Source organism: Ambystoma mexicanum, chromosome 9, assembly GCF_040938575.1.
Source record: "Ambystoma mexicanum isolate Mex_15411 chromosome 9, UKY_AmexF1_1, whole genome shotgun sequence".
NCBI classification, from domain to species: Eukaryota; Metazoa; Chordata; class Amphibia; order Caudata; family Ambystomatidae; genus Ambystoma; species Ambystoma mexicanum.
In genome coordinates this window covers 216,835,433-216,849,672 of record NC_090931.1, presented here as the reverse complement: position 1 = coordinate 216,849,672, position 14,240 = coordinate 216,835,433, and positions in this window count along the sequence as shown.

Here is a 14,240-nt window from a genome sequence, read left to right as displayed (position 1 = left end):
CCCTTTACCAATGAGGAAAGAAACAGCCAAAAATGAATGTGCTAACCCCTGTGCGTGCAAGAATCTGTACAACTGCGCATGGGTCACAATCACAGAAGGCTGCACACCCCTGCCACAGACAAAGTGGGGGTGAAAACAGAACTCACTGCAGGAGAATGCCAGTGGGTGCTGTTACATTTAACATGAAGCCAGGCCACAGAATCAGGCTAAAAAATGGAAATGCCTTTTAAAAATGCAGCTTTGCAACCTTCAAAGTGCTGTTTTGGCACTAGATCCATTCATTTTTCAGTGAATCATTGAGAGTAAAAGAATTAGAGATCCTCCAGTGTGGCCAGAGAAGCCAGGCCTCATTGACTGACAGCAGTTGAGAAATGTATCTTATGAAAAACCAGCCCAGCAACATTTCGTTCAGTTCCACGGGAAAAATGCGGCTAAAAATGGCAAAACATGTAAAAATTTCAGCTGTGCAGAAAGAACTCCAAGCAAAGGCTGGATACATACATCCAGACTGCAGACAAATCCCAGTACTTAAATGAAGGACTGGTGCTGAATAAATATGTGTGCTGCAGAGGAAACTCTGATGTAAGGATTCAGTTTAAATGTGCTTTTTCCATGAAGAAGTGCAAAATCGCCTGTTTAAAAGCATGTTTTTGTGAAAGGCCTAATCCTTTAAATGACAAAATCCCCTATAAACTGTGTTCATTTTTATATATTTTAAATGAAAAGATTTAGGGGAATCTTAAAGTCAAAACCCAGTTTGGAGTTAATTAAATATTTAATTCTGACTTGACAGTGCCCAGCCCGGGAAAGATTGACACTTCAGGTTGACACTCCACTGCTAGCATGAAGGCTTAATTGAAGATGGAGGTTCTCGCATATTTAGAACAAAGAACTCATTAAGCAATTGTCTCTGGCCCAGCCAAGGACAAGGGCAGGCTGAATACTGATCCCTTCAGTGGAGGAGCAGGAAACTTCCCTCTGGACCCTCATCCTGATCAAAGGAATTTGACAGCTGTTGCCAGTTGAAAGGAAAGAAAAAAGAAAAAAAGAAAAAAACTGCCAAAAGACATTTGTTGTTTGAAATGCCTATTTGTGATTAAGTTTTGAAAACCTTTTACTGTGCCCCATGAAGGAGGACACATCTAAAAAGTGGTAGTTGTAAATCTAATGTTATGCTCTTTCTGTGGAGATGTGAGTGAACCCTGTACTACATAAGAAACCAAAGTTACACAAAAAGGATAATTGTGGCAAGACTATTGATGCTGCAAATATAATATTGTATACCCGTGTTCTAGGGGTGATTGCCCAGATATGTACTGAATTAGGAATTGTTAGACCAAACAATTATGATTAACTGTGTGTGGATGAACCAGCAGAACACTACAATAGGGGTACGGTCATACCTTACCTTGATAGATTCCCTTCACCGCCTGAGCGCCAAAACTTCCTAGGATTTTGCTTAGACCTCCATCCAACACGGGTGGTCACAGAAAGGAGAACAAAGGCCCAGGAAGAGAGAGTACTAAACTGTCGGATGTGCAACAAAAGTCCTGAGTCTCTGAACATCTTGTGTTAGTGTGTGAGCCCTTGCACTCTACAAGAGCTAAATACCTAGGGAGGTTCCTTGAGGAGTCGACCACAAAAACGTTGGACGAATGGTGGGCTCACATCAGATGGGGGGCTCGGCTCTCACTGTCGTTAGCTGTACTTCAGTTTGTGAGGGCAATCTTAACCACTATGGAGGTTATCGAAAACACACAAGTTGGGTGAAAACTTCATAGATTGGGCCTTCTGAGGAAAAATGTTTGCCTTTCATTTTTATTTTGTTTCCTTTCTTCTTCTTCTTTTTTTGTTCCTTTTCTTTCTTCTCCTTTCTCCGCAAATAGTTTCTTTGCAAATAGTTCCTGTAAACAATGTTTTTTTCTGGAAACAATTTTTATGTATGTATTAATTGGTTGCATCTAAGGTTTAATAAAAACCATGTGATGTGTGAATAAAAAAAATGTATGATTAAAAGTGACAAAATTCCACAGAACGACAAAGACAGCTCTCACTGAGATGGGAGTTAGATGTTAGGATAACCCACAAAATATGTAATGTATGTGTCTGATTTTATTAGAGGGCATAATTATAGAAATGTGCATTTATGGGAAAGTTAAATTGTGGTTCAAATCAATGTGGGAGTTCCCAAATCACATCATAAAATATGACAGCTCTTTCGGACTTCCAACCAGAAAAAGGCAAGTGCCTTTGACCTATCACAGCTGTGGGGAAATCACCACACACAGACACACTGATTCCTGACTCCACCCTGATTGCTGCCTGACGCCCTGTTCCAGAATTCTTCATCGTGTCCTGATTCCAGACTTCTTTACCAAGCCAAGGCCTCAGCATTTGCTGAACTATTTTCAGCTAAGCCTAAATCCTGAAACCATCCCAAAAGAACTTCAGGGAAATACTTCTGATCCAGTTTGGCTTGCTACCATTCCTGCTTGCCTGCTGAAATTCGCCATACTGCTCACCTCCAGTGTCCAGTGACCAGAAGGGCCAATCCAATCCAATCCATTTGAGGTGCCAGTCCAATTGGCCAGAACCGCCCCGCTGACCATCCGGCCAGAAGTACCCTGATGCCAGTAGACCCGACCCGTGATGACCAGAACCTGATGGTCCAATCTTAATTTACAATGGACTGTAAGTATAAACAGGAATCATAGTCACCGATAGCATATTTACCATGTCCTATCCCAATCTCAACCTATCCCATCTTTAACTTCAGAACCTCTATTATTGTCAGAACCATTCTTGCAACCCTGTTGTAATCCCTACTGTTCACACTGATTTTTTTTCTCATTTGTTTCATTAGACCATAAGCCATTAGTGATTTTGATTAAATTAAGTAATTCCCATACAGAAAACATAGTATCCGCCATGTGAAGAGTTACAAGCAGCCGTGTGTAACTGTGGAGATTCACCATTGGCATTGTCTTTTTCTTAGTCATTAATATAGTTTAAATACAACCAATTTGTCAATTTTAAAACCAAATGTCTGCTTTTCTCTGTTCTATTTTTTTCAAAAATGCCTCACATTCAAACTTGCATAACTCCTTCGATTGTATAGCTGGAGACTTAATTTCAACTCTCAGTTAAACCTAAGACATGCATCTACATCCACGTGGAAACAGTAGATTTGACCCGCTTTTATTAAAAATCGCTTAGTGAAATGGAGGCGCGAATTCGCATTTTTGCAAAAGTCTTACATGTGCCTTTTCCCATTCAAAGTGTTTAAATTCCATTCTGATTTAAAGTGTGTTCTGTTGCTCATCTTGTAGCTCATGTTTGGTAGAATCTGTTCAGTGTTGCTCTAATAGGAATTTACATCAATTTATGGATTTTTGCACACTTTGCATTGTTTTTCAAAGCCATTTTCAACTGTCAGTTGAAAAAGTGTCAATTTCCAAAAACACGTTTCTCTCTTATTAGGGGAGGGAAGATTATATTCAAACACTATACTCTCTTCTTATTCCTGAATACCCGCTGCTTACTTACATCTGTGTAGAATTGCTCATTTGTGAATTGAGAACTTTACAGGGGGAATCTTAACTTAAACGCTATCTTTTCACCAACCAGAAAAACATTATTTTTCTTGTGTTTTATATTCTGTATTGATATAAGTGAATTTAATTGCTTGACTTACTTTCTGAATTGTTTTGTCACCACATTGGTGATTCCTGCCCCATATATATATTAAAATGTGTGTTTATTTGAATTTACATAAATAAATAAATATTTACCTTTACCAACCAGCCTGATTCCTGGTCTACTGTGACCTGGGGGGTATTTTGAGAAGGGTGTGATATGAGTGGTATATCACTCAGATTATTGAACCTATAGACACAATAAATAAGTATTTCATATGTGCATTACATACTAGGCGAGACCCAGTGTATTGCCTGATTGAAATCCTTAACATGCTGCATGCATGGTTTGGTACTATGGCTGGTGAAATACCTGTCCCATGTTGTTACAGTGATCCTGATTCATCCTGTGACTGCACTCCATGGGGCTCCGCCCTGCACCCTTTCACCTCCCTAGTCCCCATGCCCTCTGCCAGGCGCTGGCCCTACTTTCACAAATGTGGAGGTACAGTTTCCGGTGGAGGTGATGAGGGAATCACATCAAGGCAGCTCTGTCAGCATGTAAGTATGAGCACAGTCTCTCATGGTATATCTGTATTAGTCGTCACCACAATATACGCATGCATTCTCACAAATGTACTTCATGGGGGTGTTATGTTTCAGTCATGGTAAATGTCAGTGCAGATGTGTGTTTGCCCACATGCATGTGGTACATTGTCCACTCCCCCACCTTCTGTTCAACTGTTCTCCCTGTAGGTATTGCCAGTGCACCCTGTGATCCACACACACTTACTGGGACAGTTACATCCGGGGGGGTGTGGTCTGTTGGAGGGTGATTGAACAGCTGTGTATTGTCCTCATGTCCATTTATCATTTACAGTGGTGTCCAACAAGGGGGGCGGGTTGTTGCAGGGTATGGGCATGTGGTTGGAGACCTTTATTTGCAGATATGTTGTGGACATGGGTCTCTTTTAGGTTTTCGTGGTGTGGTGATTTCTGCATGTTGTTCTGGTGAAGTGAAGCTGCTGATTGACCTTTCACAGGTGACCTTAGTTTTCCGGTCTGCTCTTCCCCATGAACCTCTTTTGTCCTTTCTCGTCCCCAACATGTTCTAGTTTTCCATCTATGTGACTTCCAGGCTCTCTCACCATGTGTGTTTTTTATTCATGTGTTTCTGTGTCTGTCTTCCTCTCTTGCACACCTTCTCTCTGCCCTCACCCACTGTAATCTACTGCATGTCTCTCCTTATCTCCCCACCAGACAGTCTCCACCTTGTACCACGATTCCCTGATCCCTCTCTCTCCACTCCATTGTTATATATTCATCGCTCAGTGTCCTTTCTCACTCTTGCCCCCTGTCGCACTTCTTATCCACTACTACGCTTGCACTTCCACTCCTAAGACAATCACCTCCTCACTTGGAGTCCTTTTCCTCCCATGCATCCATGGGTGACCCAAAGGCACACCTGACACCTGACAGTTGATGTGTAGGACTTGCATGCCTGCAAACAGGGTCCCTACTTGTGGCTGCATCCCGGCGGGGAATGAAGCTTGTTAATTGGGTGCATGCCGTGCAGTGCTAGTAATCTGTTTCCTTCGCTGCTAGGGATTTCTCTGTTGGTGAGTTTTGCTGGCGGTATGTTGACAGTTGAGGTCGCTTGATTTGTTGTACTTCCAGAGGTTGACACTGGATGGTCAATGGCAATTTCCTTTTTTGATTTGGGAGTTGACATGACTGTCTAGTGTCTTTACATTGATTCAATGCATGCCTTTGCAAGTTCAGAATTTTGTTTCAGGTGGGATGCTCTGGATGCCAGACAGGTGGGTACATTGTACAGGTAAGCCAAATGCACTCATGGTGGCACCTGTGGTGTATTTGGTGCAAAGAGTCTGGCACTGTGTGGGGTGTTTTATTGTTGATGTGAGCAGGTCTGGCTTCATGGGTGTGGTAACACATGGTGTCTGTTGGCTGGTGGTTGTATGCTTGCTGTTTTTGCATGTCAATCAGGGGGGCACTGGTTGCAGGGGGATATTTGTGAGATGGGTTGTCACTGTAGGGCGTGTATTGGTGAGTTGTCATGAGGGTGGCCCATCCGGCTGCATGGGTGTTGGGACACATGGTGAAGGGAGTCTATGTGTGTTGCCTGCCACGCAGCTTCTCATTCACTCTGCTGTTCAGGTCATGTTTACCCACGCTTGCAGTCCACTCTTGGTACTTCGGCCCCTTCTCCAGGTCGTGACCCGAGAAATCCACACTCAGCACAGTATTCCAGGCCATTTGTGGGATGCCATGTTCATCGCATTATCCTGGTGTTGTTTGCCATGGGGACATGTTCCATGCAGAACACAACAGCAACTGTATTGCTGCTTGTTGACTGCTGCTCGGTGCATCTGAACGCTCAATAGAGTTCCCAGCACATTGGTCCCCATTCAGTCCAGTCCCTGTGAACTCTGCCTTACCTTCCTCTTGCCTGTTCCCTACTCCCTTTTGTGTGGCAGTCTCCTTTTCCCATTCTTTACTCTTGTCTGCTTGTCTCTTCTATGTCAGTTGCCTCTGTGCACAGCCTTTCTGTATGACTGCTGCCCCCTTGACCAGCTGCTTTGTGCCATATCCTGTCTTCACTGCAATCGATGAGATGTTTGCATTCCGTTGTCTTGGGCTTTCCATCGCCAGCTCCCCTGCCAATGTTTACTGCACTGTCCCGATGCCAAGTTATTAATTTGTGGGACTGGGAGTGCTTCCAAGGGGATCCTGAGTTTCCAATCTCTCAGTGATCTCTATTTGGGCTCCTCCCACTGTCATTCTGACTCAAGCCAGATCAGTGTGTTCACAATGACCCCTCACCAGGACAAAGGGGTACTTGCTCTTTAACTGCATGTCACTCTGGAGGGCAGGCAATGTAGGTGTTGTGGGTGGGGAAGGTGTCACTGTGTGGGGTGATGTATTGCATGTGCCATAGGTGTGTGGATCTGACTGCATGTGTCCGAGGACACATGCTGATGGGTGGCTGGGGAGTTCTTGTTTGCATGAGTTGCATGACACTCATTGGGGCACATGTTATAGTGGCTGGGGAATTTGTTGCTTGTGTTGTGGGCTTTGTTGTGGACACTGTAGGGTGACCTCACAACAGACCGACATTGAATTAACATCCCACTAGGGAAAAGTACTTAGTGCCTTCTTTTTCGGGAAGTACATGAGCTTTGTTTTGTGTACGAAATATGGAAATGGCAACAGGGTATAATTAGTCTACTGCCACAGAGCTCTCCCTCTTATTCTTAGCAAGCAGCATGTTATGACCATGTAAGTCATCATGTGTGATGCATTTCATGTACAGTGTTCATCCCCCAACCTCACTGTCTACTGCCTATTTACATGCTCATATTCATATGTTGTCCAGTCTCCCACTTGTCACCTCATCTTATACTCCAGCTTATTCACACATGGGTGACAACATCTTCACATTGGGTTGCTGTGAAATTATTGATTAGGCTTTCAATTACTTTGCCCTATCTTGGGTACTAACCATGTGATGTGCACATGGCCATAGAAGGCAAGCGTCCCCAACCAGCACGATCCTCCCCGCAATGAGAGACAATGAAGGACTCTCCCAAGTTGGGAATAAAGCCAAGACAGAGTGCGGGTGAGCTTAAATGGGAGTTTATCAATCAGAATAGGGCATGCAAAGAACTCTGCAAACTCCGAGAGCGCTCTGTCTGACAATAGCAAAGACAGGCGTATATATTTACAAAACACGTCATCAGAACCTACATACTATAAGGGGAACAAGTTCAATGGGATTGGGTGGTGTTGACTAGCTATAGGCGCTGCTGCGATGTGGTTGGCCTTGGCTGGAGGACGTCACTGGTCAGCCTCGTGGGTTGGGCTGGGCCTGGCGGGTCGGCTGAGTTCATCCGGGCAGTGTTGTTGTGCCATTGTGGCCAGTGTCAGTGATGAATGTCTTTTCCTGACTTGTTTGCCCTAGGCCATGCACACCGCAGTCATTCAGTTATTGCAATATTATCTTCTTTAGTAAATCTTTCAATAGGTTATTCTACAGGTTAATGCAACACAGGAGGAATGCACCTTTTGAGGGGTCTGATGGTCATTCATCAGTGCATGGTTACCAGTGTCCTGTTGACCGGTACCATAGGTCGAGGAGCTAAGTCTCAGGGCATGGGACGGGCGGTACATGCCTCTCTGTCTTGTTAGAAGTCGTTATGAATGGGCTGCTGTATGTTGCCACAGTATTGGGTATCCTAATTGCACAGGGCCATAAGTCTAAGGTGATCCGGTGGGTTGTGGGGTTTAAGAGGGGGCGCCTTTGGATTTGTGTATTCAGGCAGAGGTTTACTGCTATGCTGTAAATAATGCAGGTGGCGGGCCGTGGCCTTGGGTGCTGCAGAGGGGACTACAAATCTTTGAAGCGGCTCCAGCCTGGTTGGGGGCGGTGGAGCAGCGCGGCGCGGGCCTCTGCTCTCTTGTTTGGCAGTCTTCGCAGGGTGGGAGGGGGAATGGCCTTGCACATATTCACAAAGGTATCTTCCTCGTGTGTTGCTGACTTTAGGTACAAACATTTGAACACTCTATAATACTCATTTGGATCACTCGAAAGCATACATTTCAACTTTGCTAAATGTCTCTCAAATATAGCCAGTGTGAGCACCTTATTTGTACACTATGTTTTAACAACTACAGCATTTAGTTATATGCATATACATTTGCAGTAAGTGAGGTAGTAGTGTGGTTGGTGGAGCACAAAGAAAGAGACCCGCCACCGTGCGTGGCGGTAGTGGCACATAAGGGCTTAGACATACAAACATGACGGGTGCATTCTCGCGCGTCCTTCACATGAGCCCTCTGTATGATTACACTTGTCTTCCCTTGTACTCTAGCAGCATTAATTCGGTTATGGCGCGGGACCGTGGAGTGTAAGCTTTTCAATGATACATATAACGAATAGTCCCCTGGAACGCTTTTTATTATTTGCACACAACTGCAGGGGTTTGGGTCCTTCATTGCTGGTGTCATGTGAACATGCGTTCTACCATAATTACACATTTTTACAGGTTTCTTTAATAGAAGAAGTTTTGTGAAGAGAATGCGCGTATTACAAGTAGTTTTGGCATTAGTATTTGGGGACTTTTCTGCTTTCATCCGATGACCATTTTACAGTTCTCTCCATCACCCAGGCCTCGCTGGCCGGGTCATGCTGGGAGCAGTGATACACTGCGGAAGGTGAAATGTTACAGTGTTAGTATCTTACGCTAGCTCATGTCCGTCTTGTTCGTGGGAACGGGCTCACAGTGGATCTGCCAGGGTGCTGCGGCAACAGGGATAATTGAAACTCTCCGAGGGTGGGGGCCGCGTTACAGTGCGCTGAGCTCACACCATCTTTATTAGACAAAATGGTTTCTGAGGCCTAGCTACATTCAATACGTGTGGGCAATGTCTTCAGCAGGTGAGCCCTCCGCCACCTGGGCCCTGGTGGTATGAGGGGACGCCCAATGAGCCATGGCCCTCACCTGGGGAAGGGAGTAGGCAAGGGGGGTCTCTTGGACCAACCCTCCCCTACATTTCCCCCCTTTCGTTACTTAAGTAACGAATTCTTTAACTCATTCAATCTCCTACACTCTTCTTCGTCAATAATTGCGTCATCCCATGCTGGTGGGCCTTTTATGGGCATCCATGCTCTGCACACCCCCCTTAAGCTCTCACCCCTCCTAGCATATTCATCTGGGGTACAGGTCAGGTATATACATCCGCTCTCTCCTTCCAAGTCTACCCACACCTCCTGGTACCATTCTAGTATACGGGGCTCTCTGATGGTGGTATGCCACAATTTGTCTATGATATCCTTGTCATGATACCTGGGCACTAGCTGATACTTGGGTGTGTCATCAGTTCCTGTTTGTACCTGCACTTCCTGCATAGTTTGTATTGTACCACGGGTGTTGCCCATTGTCACCATCATCATTGAACCATTAGGTCCTACGTTAGCACAACATCGAAGACCCACCTGGCAGAGGCAAAAAATAAAGAGGAGGAACACCACAGCTGGCATCAAAAATTTCACAGTCATTCCCAGCCATGAGGGAACCCAGGAGAAAATATTGTCGAACCACTGTGTTCTGCTCCACCTTCCATTTTCATCCTTTCTCCTAGGTTGTGTACTGCTTCGATCACATGGGACAGGGAGCCGTTTTCTGCGTCTTCAGAAGGTACGAAAGTGCAGCAGGCACTTCCGATTTTTCGGCAAACACCTCCATCCATCGCCGTCAACAGGTCCAAGACATACCTGTTTTGCATGGTCGTAAAGCTCTTAGTTCCACTTTTATTACGTTGAACCCTTCTTCAGTGTCATTTGCCAGCTGGATCAGCTCCCAGCGTGTTATCTGGAGCCATTTTGCGTTTGCTCTGGCTTGGATACTTGGGATGAGTGAGGCAAAGAATGTTTCTGCCGAGCTGAATAATCGATATCTGTCTGGGATCTGTGCCAGCAACTCCGATGATGCCTTTGATATGTAGTTTGATGCTCGTCTGTTTCGGGACAGCACCTCTTCCTTGCTCCCGGAAGACAAGACATAGATTTGTGTCTCTGCAGTCGGCTGGGCCTCGCTCTGTTGGGTGTTTTCTCAAGTTCTTTTGCTCCCATCAATGTGACTTTCTGGTATTACCATTAGGGCTGAATGCAGAGTGGCCATTGAGCAGCTGCCACTCCATGACTGGGGGAGGTGCAGGTATGCCTGGTTGCCGCATACCCAATACGTGTCCATCAGGGCCGCTGTCCCTTTTCTCAGATCTGGGATGGTGAGGGTCTTGTTACAGTTCTTGTTTGTCCCCATGGAAGTTTTCCCCTCTCCTTTAAAACATAGTTCATAGCCTAATTCGTTCTGCAGTTTGAAGGGTTTTTCAATGGCTGTTACCCAAGTTAGTTTTGAAATGTGTTCCTTCCATACTGGTGTGCACGTTTCTTCTATCCATTGCAAATTCTCTGGTGCCACACCCCTCAGCGCTTCAGCTTTACACATTACTTCTTCATCCTTCCACTTGTTGTCTGAAAAAAGTGTCCCTTGTATCACAAAAAATGGTTCCTCCAGACTTACCACTCCTACCGTCTTTGGGTAGCAAGTTTTCTCGTTCTGCAGCATTCTAAAAGTAACTTCATGTGCCTGGAAGGTGTTCTTAATCCTGCATAACGTGAGATGAAGGAGACATTGGGCATCTACAATAGGCAACTCTTTGGGTAACAATACCTTGGGTGTGCCTGAAGCATGGGGAATGAGGGAGCAGACATAGCAGCTCTCATTTGTTGTTTGTTTAGCTGTTGTACTCATATCCGCATACCATTTATTTGTCTGGTGGGGGTGTCGTGGGTCTTCCATTTTATCTAGTACTAACCCATAGTACTCATCATACTTCCTCCTCCCTGCTTCCCTTTTTCGTCTGTTATTCTTGTTTCTCATGTACTTCCCAGCCTCCTGTGCGATGGACAAAATGGGCCCCCCTTTCTCATTCCCGCCCCCCTTTGCCCAGTCATCATATAATATTTCGTGTGTTGCTCTCATCCTTTCCTTTTCTTCCTTGACGTTATCTGTCAGTGTGTTTTTTACTATGGGGGCAGGTTGGCTGGTGGGGGTGTTATACAACCACGATATGGCAGACAGGTTTCGGTCATTTAAGCTGCGAGCATTGTAATTAGATATCTTTGGCGGAGACACTGTGTTATTTTGCATTTCACCCTGTAGCCCTTCATTTTTTGAGATGACAGCATTGGATGGTGCGGTATAATAACCCCATACAAGTTTAGTTCCGTCCCATACCAAAAAGTCACCTTCCTTAGTATTTACACTCGTGGTTGCATTAATTACAGTAGTGCTGTTAATCCCTCCCCCCTCGTTCATCTCGATAGAGATGAACGCTATGAACCAATATGTAACCAGGCCAAACATTATTGTAAAAAACAATGTAATACACACAGATAATCCACACTCATACGAATATCTGCATCTCTCAGTTAACCACTCTCTAAATCTAGTAAATCTATCCGTTGCAGATTGCCCGTTAGATGCCATGGTAGCTCCTGTTTGAGATATAAAAGTGCATTAAGTGCATGAATGTAAACATTTTGTTGGCACTACCAGTGGCAGTATATATTGACAGGGAATGGAAGCGGGTAGGGTTGCAGGGATGGGGATGCACAGACAAGGGTGTAAACACTTCATAATTTTATCATATCATTAGTTCCATATACGTTCACAAGTGGAAGACTTTTTTTTTTTGTAATATAAAAATGCAAGTATACTTGTCAGCCATTTTTTCATTCATCTGTATTACTGTCACACACACACAAGTTCATATTCAGACATTCTGCTCAGTTGCATTGTTTGCTGTTGTCTGTGCCTCCTCATCCACCTCTTCCTGCACATTACTATATGCCCTTCGTACGTCTGTCAAATGCACCCAATACTTCAGGCCCTTTACTTTAACTGCTGTGGGCGTGCAAAACACTACTTCGTATGGGCCATGGAACCGTGGTGCATTCCACCGACGCACAAAACTCCTGACATATATGAATTCACCCGGCATCAGCTGTAGCTGTGGTTCAGGTTCAGTAACAGACCCTGTTGTGTTTCCTTCCTCTCGCGTGAATGGTGGAGAGAGCTGCTTTGATATTGCGCGCGCTGCCCTTGTCAATTTCTTCAAATAGTCTGTGAACTCGTCTCCCAATATCGCTGCGCTTCTGTGTGCATCTGAGTGTTTGCGCAGTGGGGAGTGTGCTGTGTGCATTCGTCTCCCAGTCACGATCTCGTGCAGGGACAAGTGGTGGTCCTTGCTTGGCTGATTTCTCAGCTCAAATAGCGCAAGGGGCAGACAGTAAATCCAGTTCTTTTTTAATGAAAAGCATAGTTTTGATAACCTCCCTTTTAACAGTCCGTTCATCTTTTCCACTACGCCATTACTTTGAGGATGATAAATCGAGCACAATTTATGCTTTATTCCCAACAATGTAGTTACTTCCTTGAAGAGCTCGTTTACAAAGTGAGTGCCGTTGTCCGAGCGAATCACGTCACAAATTCCCCAGCGCGGGAACACTTCCCTCACTAAGAACTTTGCAACGCTTTTGGCATCAGGTCGTGCACATGGGCCTGCTTCTACCCACCTTGAAAATGGGCATACAACCACGATCATGTAACGTGCCCCTTTACACCTTTCTCCCATGTCCGCGTAGTCGATATGTAGCTCTCTGAATGGCCCAATGGGTTTTGGAATTGTTCCCCGGAGCGTACGTAATGTCATTCCTGAATTGTATATCTGACATGTTGTGCATTCCAGTGTTAATCGAGATATATGCTCCTGGAGACAAGCACGAACCATTCTTCCTGTATCTCTGCTGCAATGTGTTGTTTCGTATTGTGTGCAGGGAAGTGTAGTTGTTGAAACGCAATTTCCAATAACTTTACTGCCATTACCACTTTTCCCGAGTTATTTTGTTGCCACAGTAAGTCTGTCGCCGATTTGCTGCACCCTCGTTTTGTCCACATCAATTTTTCATCTGCACTAGCTCCTTCCTGTAATTATAGTATTTGTGATATAGGCATCATGTTGTAGCCTTCTGGGAGCTCTTCGTTTATCTTGTGCTGCAGCATGTACTCACCTGCTTCATATTTCTGAAAGTAGGAGGCTTCCTTGGTGGCAGCGTCCGCTGCTGCGTTTCCCAAAGACACAACATCTGTGTTGGATGTATGTGCTTGGCACTTCACTATTGCTACCGCTGTGGGATCTTGTAGGGCCTCAATCAACTCCTTCAGCAATTCTGCATGCTGCACTGGAGTTCCATCTGCTCGTCGAAACCCCCTCCGCCCCCATCTTGCTAGACCCCCATGTACTGTTGTCGTCATGTAAGCTGAGTATGTGTATATTGTCACTGCACAACCTTTAGCTGCATGTAGTGCTTCTATGAGTGCAATCATTTCTGCTGCTTGTGCGGAGTAATGTGATGGGAGGCGGTATTGCACTAGTGTCTCATACTCACCGCCTTCTAATCTCACCACTGCCATACCCACGTTTCTCTCCCGTGTCCATGTCAATTGATGCTGACCCGTCTACGAAGTACACTTCCCCCTCACTCAGAGCATTCTCACACACCACTGTGTCCTCCCCTCTTTCTCCTGTGTAAGTTGCACAATCGTGTTCCTGCATGTCCTCTAGTGTGCACGCTTCTGTAATGAATGTTGCTGGGTTCACTGTCTTGCATCTCACCACATGGATATTGGCGCTGGACAATATTATCTCATAGGCGGTTGCCCGCTGTGTTGTCAGTGTGCTTTTTGACCTCTCAAGTATTGCAAATAATGAATGTTCCACAAACAATGTCACAGGGCATCCCATTACTATTGTGGCACTTTTCTCAATTGCGAACGCGGCTGCAGCGAGTGATTGCTCGCACGCGAAATGTCCTTGCATCACAGCATCTAAAGTGCCACTATAGTAAGCCAAAGGCTTGTGTCCTAGGGACGTCTTCTGTGTCAGTACAGCTGTCATGAGTGTTCCCTTGCAGTGTGAGAACAGGTAAAACTTGCGTCCATAATCAGGATTTGCGAGTAC